The 6,949-nt window shown below is 40.5% G+C and overlaps 1 protein-coding gene across 1 annotated transcript in view; it reads left to right on the forward strand.

Moving 5' to 3' along the window:
* The window catches only part of LOC100678198, a 40,297-nt gene extending 39,346 nt beyond the window's left edge, over nt 1-951 (forward strand). The window contains exon 3 of the mRNA XM_031930051.2: nt 845-951. The gene's annotated coding sequence lies outside the window, so the exon portion shown is untranslated. The remainder of the gene's footprint in view (nt 1-844) is intronic.
* Nucleotides 952-6,949: the final 5,998 nt, after the last annotated feature.

Here is a 6,949-nt window from a genome sequence, read left to right on the forward strand (position 1 = left end):
TGCGGTACTCCCTCGCGACTCTGTCTCCTAGAGACTGCCGAGCATCCTTGCTCACATCAAATCGTTTCGTCTCCTGGATACTGTCAAGCATCATTGCCTACATCAAATCGCTTTTACTTCGCATCAAAATTGTGCGTGTGTGCTTCGCATTATAATGTCTGTGTATCTAATCGTCGAACCACGTGTTTGTCGTGTGCGCTGTGCCATTGTTCTTCGCGACGTCACGCCGTGCTTTTGTTCATTTTCGTATTTCGTGTTAAGAATTAATTCGTTCTTGTCCATCTTAATTTAAGTGCATTCAGTGTAATTTAATTGAAAAATAAAAGGGTTTTTATGCCGAAAGGCTTTTCCCTATAGTTTCGTGTATTTCAATGAATCGAGCCGTTAATTCCTTTCTACAAAGAAATCCTCAAAAAGTCAATTTATTCCAACTAGGCTTTTATGTACCGCCCACAAAACAGCCACGATTATACATATAGCTTTTATTCATGAATAATTTTAGAAACTGGAGAATATACTTTTTTGCCATTTATATTATTTCGTCGACAATTTCCAATAATTTTGGCGTTTGCAATATCTACAAATAAATCTCAAGGGCAAAGATTCGGAATGGTTGGATTTTATATCCACAAACTTTTGTTTTCTCATGGTTAATTATATGTAGCTTTATCTAGATGTAAAAGACCACAAAAATTATTTATTCAAAACAAAACAGAAGATTGTAGTGTAATCAAAAATATTGTTTGGAAAGAAATATTTAAATTGTAAGATCTTTAATTTAAAATAAAACAATTTAATTGATGATCTTCTATATTTATATTTATGTATTTATTATTATTTACAGAGAATAGAGACAAAACATGGAAAGACGGAACACCATGGAACAAAACAAATGGCCAGATTATGCTTCTTTAAATATAAATAAGAATGTTCTTAACTGTATGAAAAAGAAGAAACATCACGATCATGCTTTTTTTTAAATGAATAAAAATATTCTTAACACTATGGATAGGAATCAAAGACATGATTGTGATTCTGATAGAGTAAATGAAAATAATAAAAATACAGTATTATATGATGAAATAAAATACACAGATCATAGATATGTAATTCCTATGGAAGCTACATGAAATATTGAAGAATTACATACTTATACTTGCTCTTATAGTGTGATTAAATTTTCTGTTAATTTATAGAATCAATAAATAACAATTAATATACAATTGAAGTTAAATAAAAATCCTATAAAATATTTAAATTCGTTAAAATTTATTGAAAATATTTATTTATTTATTAACTATATAATATAATATTTATTTATTTATTAAATATATAATATATTATTTATTTATTATTCACAATAGGTTTTTGTCATTTATTTTATCAGTTAACAATTCCTTAGTATATGTATATGTATCAGTATTTTATTTTTTGAAAAGAAATATGAAATACTCAAAAATTTACTAAAAAGGATTTAAATCTCTAAAAAAATTAACTTTTAAAAAAGTAAAAGGTTAGGCGAGTTTAATATATTTTGCAACGAAGCAACTGATAAAAAAGAAATGAGATCAATCAAACAAAGTTCAGTTTATTATATTAAATCAAAAGAAGCAACAAAATTTTGTTGGGCAATAAAGGGTTTACTTAACTTAAAGTTAAGTTATATAATGATGAATTAGAAACAACTCTCAAGATACTTACTACGTAACTTGCCATGCCCGTTTCATCGTACTTATGGTGTTTTTATGACGTTTTAATGCATAGAAAGAAAATTTTAGTTTTTCAGCAATAAACAAAATAAAACGGTCATGGAAAGATACGTAGTAAATATCTGGAGAGGTTTTCCTAATTCACCATTATATAACTTAACTTTAAGTTAAGTAAGCCCTTTATTGACCAACAAAATTTTGTTGCTTCTTTTGATTTAATATAATAAACTGAACTTTGTTTGATTGATCTCATTTCTTTTTTATCAGTTGCTTCGTTGCAAAATATATTAAACTCGCCTAACCTTTTACTTTTTTAAAAGTTAATTATTTTAGAGATTTAAATCCTTTTTAGTAAATTTTTGAGTATTTCATAATTGTCCTAAAAATAAAATATAAGCATCTTGAGCACCTTTCGACCATGGTTTTTGTGTAACAGTTTTATCGCTAACATAAAATCACTGATTGTTCTAATACACTACCCGCGAATGATACACTTAGACACCGAAAACCAAGTGCGAACTACCTAAACTCGTCATCGACCACCCTGTCTACCTAGACGCCGTCCTCGTATGATTTATTTTCTTAGACACCAAAAACCACGGAGCGCACCACCTAGACCTCGTCATCGGCTACCCCGTACACCTAGACATCACCCTCGAATGATGTATTTACCTTTTTCTTTTTTTACATGGCATTTGGAACTCGAAAGTTCATCGCCTCATCTACGCAAGCCTTCCACGCTGCCCTATCTTGTGTCAACCCCACTCAAGATGCACCTCTCCGATCGACACCCACCCGTCCTATTTCTACTAGATCCGCTTTTACGTTGTCCTCCCATCTACGTCTAGGTCTACCTAGAGGTCGCGTTACCATCGGCCTGCCCTTCATGACACGCGCTGCCGTACGGTCGTCTCCCATTCTCGCTGCGTGCCCTGCCCATCCCAATCTGCGTGATTTTATTATTCTGTTAATATTTGGTGACGCGTACAGATTGTGTAACTCATCATTGTGTAGTCTCCTCCATTCCCCGGTTTCCTCATCTTTCTTCGGCCCGTATATTTTTCGCAAGACTTTATTTTCAAATACCCTAAAACGGTTGTCCGCCTGCTTAGTGAGAGCCCATTTTTCGCACCCGTACAGAACCACCGGCAGTATTATTGTCCTGTATATTCTTATTTTAACGTTTTTAGACAACAGCCTCGACTTAAGTAAATTACTCACGGCGTAGAAGCAAGCATTACCCGAATGGAGTCTCTTATTTATTTCGACATTAATCTCGTTTCTATCATTTATGGTCGTACCCAGATACCTGAATTCGCTAACCTTTTCAAAAGTAAAATTCCCAACTCTGAGATCTTCCTCCCCTCTGCAGATGCCTAGCTTATCCACAATCATGTACTTTGTTTTTGATTCACTCACTTCTAACCCTGTATACTCCACCGCTTTTATGAGGATTTCCGCGTTTCTTGCTACCGTTTCCCTACAAGAAAGAAAGAGATAGAAAAGGGAGGGAAGAGTTTACATTCGGCGAGAGAGTAGAAGAGACGAGTGCATTGGACGTCGAAGCGGGAGCAGGCTCAGAATACGTGATTCAAATCTTCGACGTCTTCACCGCAGGGGCAATCGGGAGAATCTACGAGATTTTTATTATAGAGGCTGAGGGTAAGGCTATAGTGGTTGCTGCGCATACGACATATTGTGGTGATCGCGGAGCGATCCATAGGAAGTGAATGGAACCAGGGTTTGGTGGAGTCGAGGCGGTAGAATGAGAATTAGTCGCGTCCAGTATTGGTGCGATAGTGATCGAGGTAATTGTTGAATTCAGTGCGACAGATCTGGGAGCTAAGAGGGAAGAAATCAGAGTGAGGTAGAGAAAAATTGAGAATGATGCCGGCACCGGAGGCTTCTTTGGCGAGAAGGTCGGCTTTCTCGTTGCCAGGGATTCCGAGGTGGCTGGGAATCCAGAAGAGGCGGACGGTTTGGCCGGCTGCGGAGAGGCGATAGAGAAAAAGCTTGATTTTGAAAATGAAGTTAATGGGTGTGACAATGAAGTCGCGAAGATTAGTGATAGCTTGAATAGTGCTGAGAGAATATGCGAAAATAGTTGAGTTGGAAATTTTGTGACATAATAGAAGCGTGAGAAGAGATGCGAAAGCGTAAGTTAAGGTTTGAGTTGGGGGAGAAGATGCCGAGACCGACGTAGGACCCTTTGGATGATTTGGATCCGTCGGTGTAGAAAGTAATGGAAGAGAGAAGATCTTTAAAAGAGAGATTGACAGTTTTGGCAGGTTTGGGGGAGCGTTTAATTGCGACACCAATTTCAGCGTCTGCGGAGCGGCGAAGTCCTAAGCAGGCTCTTAGGGGCTCTGCGTTGAGCAACTTCTAGTTTATGGCGGAGAGATTTGTCGCGAGGGAGGAAGACGAAAGAACCGTAGTTCAAGAGAACCAAGAACGAAGGCTTTGTAGATTTGGATAAGGGATCGAGGGTGGCCTCCCCACCAGGTACCGCATAGAGAACGAATGAGATTAATGTGCGGGGTGCATCTCTGGAGAAGATATTTGAAGTGTGGGGTCCAGGAGAGTTTGGAGTCGAAAATGACTTCTAGAAGTTTGACTTGAGGCAAGGAGTTGATCTTGGTATCACCGAAAGAGAGGGAAGCGGTAGAAGTGTCTGTAGACTTCCTAGAAAAAATACTGAGTTGGGTTTTATCGGGAGCTATGGAGAGACCAAGAGAAAGAAAGTATGAAGTAATGTGGTCGAGACTATTTTGAAGGACAGAGAGACAGAAGTCAAGATCAGTGGAAGAGATAAAAACAGCAACGTTATTAGAAAAACAAAGGTATTTGCAGTTGGGGTCGATATGATTTGGAAGTTTGTGGGTATAAACGTTGTAGGCGATGGGGCTGCTGCAGCAGCCTTGGGGCTCTTCAGCGTTTTGAAGGGGCCTGGATTTTGCCTCCAACGTTAAAGGAAATTGATCTAGAATAAGTGATGTTATAGAAAAATTGGCAAATTTGCCATGGTAAACCGAGGTCTCGGAGAATGTGTGCGAGGATACCAGGGTCAACTCCGTCGAAGGCACTTTTGATGTCAAGAAGAAGAGCTGCAGTGTATGCGCTGTTAGCGAACTTAGAATAAACAGAACAGGTGAAGATGCTAAGATTATCGGAACAGGATTTTTGTTTCCGGAAACCGAATTGGTAGCGAGGTAGGATCTCATATATCTCGAGCCACCAATTCAGTCTGCGGAGAACGATCTGGGAATAAAAAAGACAAGAAACTCATTCCAAGAAGAGGGAAATTCACCCTTCATGAAGATTTCATAGAAGATGGAAAGAAGATGATCCAGGATATTTTCCGGAAGATGCGAAATAAGAAGATTATCAATTTTGTCGAGAACCGGGGCAGAGTTGGGTTTCTCGAGAGATTTGTCTATAGCAACGCGAAGTTTGAAATGTGTGAAGGGTTTACAGAAGAGCTCCAGAATAAGAGGGGAGGGTGAGAAGTCAGAGGGAAAATTGGGGTACAAACAAGATGGTGGACAAATTGTGGAATATAAGTTGGGATCGCGTCGAAAGTTCTTTAGAGCATCTTTCCTAGCAGATTCAGCTCGAGAACAATCTTCGTTCCACCAAGGGAGTTCTGGAGTTTTGAGGCGTTTGTTAGAAGAGCGAGATGGGAGAGTGAGGTTTTGGATCGAAGTGAGAATCGCGGAGGTGAGAGCCTCGTATTTTTCGGAGGAGCTTGCATCAGCAGAGATATTGTCAAAGGAGAAGTTAGATAATGATTCTTCAAAAGCGCGCCAATTTTTGGGAGAGATGCGACGGTAATCGGGGCGATGAGAGCGGAAAGATGCAGCAGGAGAGGGAATTCCGAGAGACGTGGTGGTGGGGTAGTGGTCGCTTAGGTGGTTGTCTTCTAAGACCGACCAAGAACAGATGGAGTAAAGATGGGGGGGAAACAAAAGTGAGGTCGATGCAGGAGGGGTTGGTGGGGTTTCGCCTGTTGATGCAGGTGGGAGAGCCCTTGTTGACGATTAGAAGGTCGTTGTCGGCAAATGTCGAGAAGAGATGATCGCCTATATTGCAGGAGAAATTGCTGCCCCAGATGGAGTTGTGGCAGTTGAAATCGCCTGCAAGAAAGATCGACCTGTAAGAAGAAATCGAGTTCAGGAATTGTTGAGATGAATGCGATCGAAGGGGGAGTTGGGAGGTTTATAGGCAGAGACTATGAGGAGTTCCCCTTGGGAGGTGTTTACAGAGATAGCATTAAATTCTAGAATGTTGAAAGAATTATACGAATTGACAATTTGGAAAGGGATAGTATTGCGAATGAAGATGGCCGTGCCACCACCTCTTCCCACTGGCCTGTCGTTACGAATTGTAACGAAGCCTTTAAGTGAGAAGTTGTGGTGAGGGCTCAGCCATGTTTCGCAAAGGAGAATGATGTCGAAATCTTTGGAAAGATTGAAGAGCTCAGCTTTACGTCGTTTTAAAGACAGACAATTCCATTGAAGAAAGCTAAGGTTTTTTGGCTGAATTGAATGAGCCATTATGAGAGGATATTGGGGGAGGAAGGAAGCACGAGCAGGCTTGAGTGGCCTTGAGAGCGACTTCATTCAAGCCTACAGAGTTTAGAGCGGAAAGCAAAATTTTGAGAATGAGATCGAGAAGAAAACTAATAATAGATCCGGGTTTGCCGAAAGAGAAGGGAAATGTAGCTTCGGAGGATGGAGATTCAGTTGAGAGTCCAGGGGAGGTCGATGTTTTTGAGAGGGGCTGCGATTGGAAGTAGGGCGAAGAGCGTCCGTTTGGAGAGACGAGGCAGTCATCGTGATCCAAGCGAGAGTATGAGTGAGAAGAGTTCAAGCGGTGACGAGGTTTGAAACCCAGCTGTGGTTGCAGGAGGTTGCTAGAAGCGAGTGTTGGAGAATGAGCGGGGGCGAGGCTCCTTGATTGGGAGTTGGCCATTAGGGGAGGCCTGAAAGAGCGTGAAATAGAAGCATATGAGGGTGCTGAAGGCTGCAAGAGAGACTGTGTAGAGTAGTTAGAGTGTTGAGAGGGGGTGGGGTAGGAGATGGAAGTAGGAAAGATGTAGAGAAGTTGGTGGCAGGTGCAGCTAATTATAAGCTGGGTGCGTTGTTGATGTTGTTGCGGTTGAATTTGGGGTAAGAGCGCGAGTTGTGTTGAGGGGGGTTGGTTTGTAGAACTCTGGGAAGAGCCTCAGTGAGAGAGATGTT

This window comes from Nasonia vitripennis (genome assembly GCF_009193385.2).
Source record: "Nasonia vitripennis strain AsymCx chromosome 4 unlocalized genomic scaffold, Nvit_psr_1.1 chr4_random0007, whole genome shotgun sequence".
NCBI classification, from domain to species: Eukaryota; Metazoa; Arthropoda; class Insecta; order Hymenoptera; family Pteromalidae; genus Nasonia; species Nasonia vitripennis.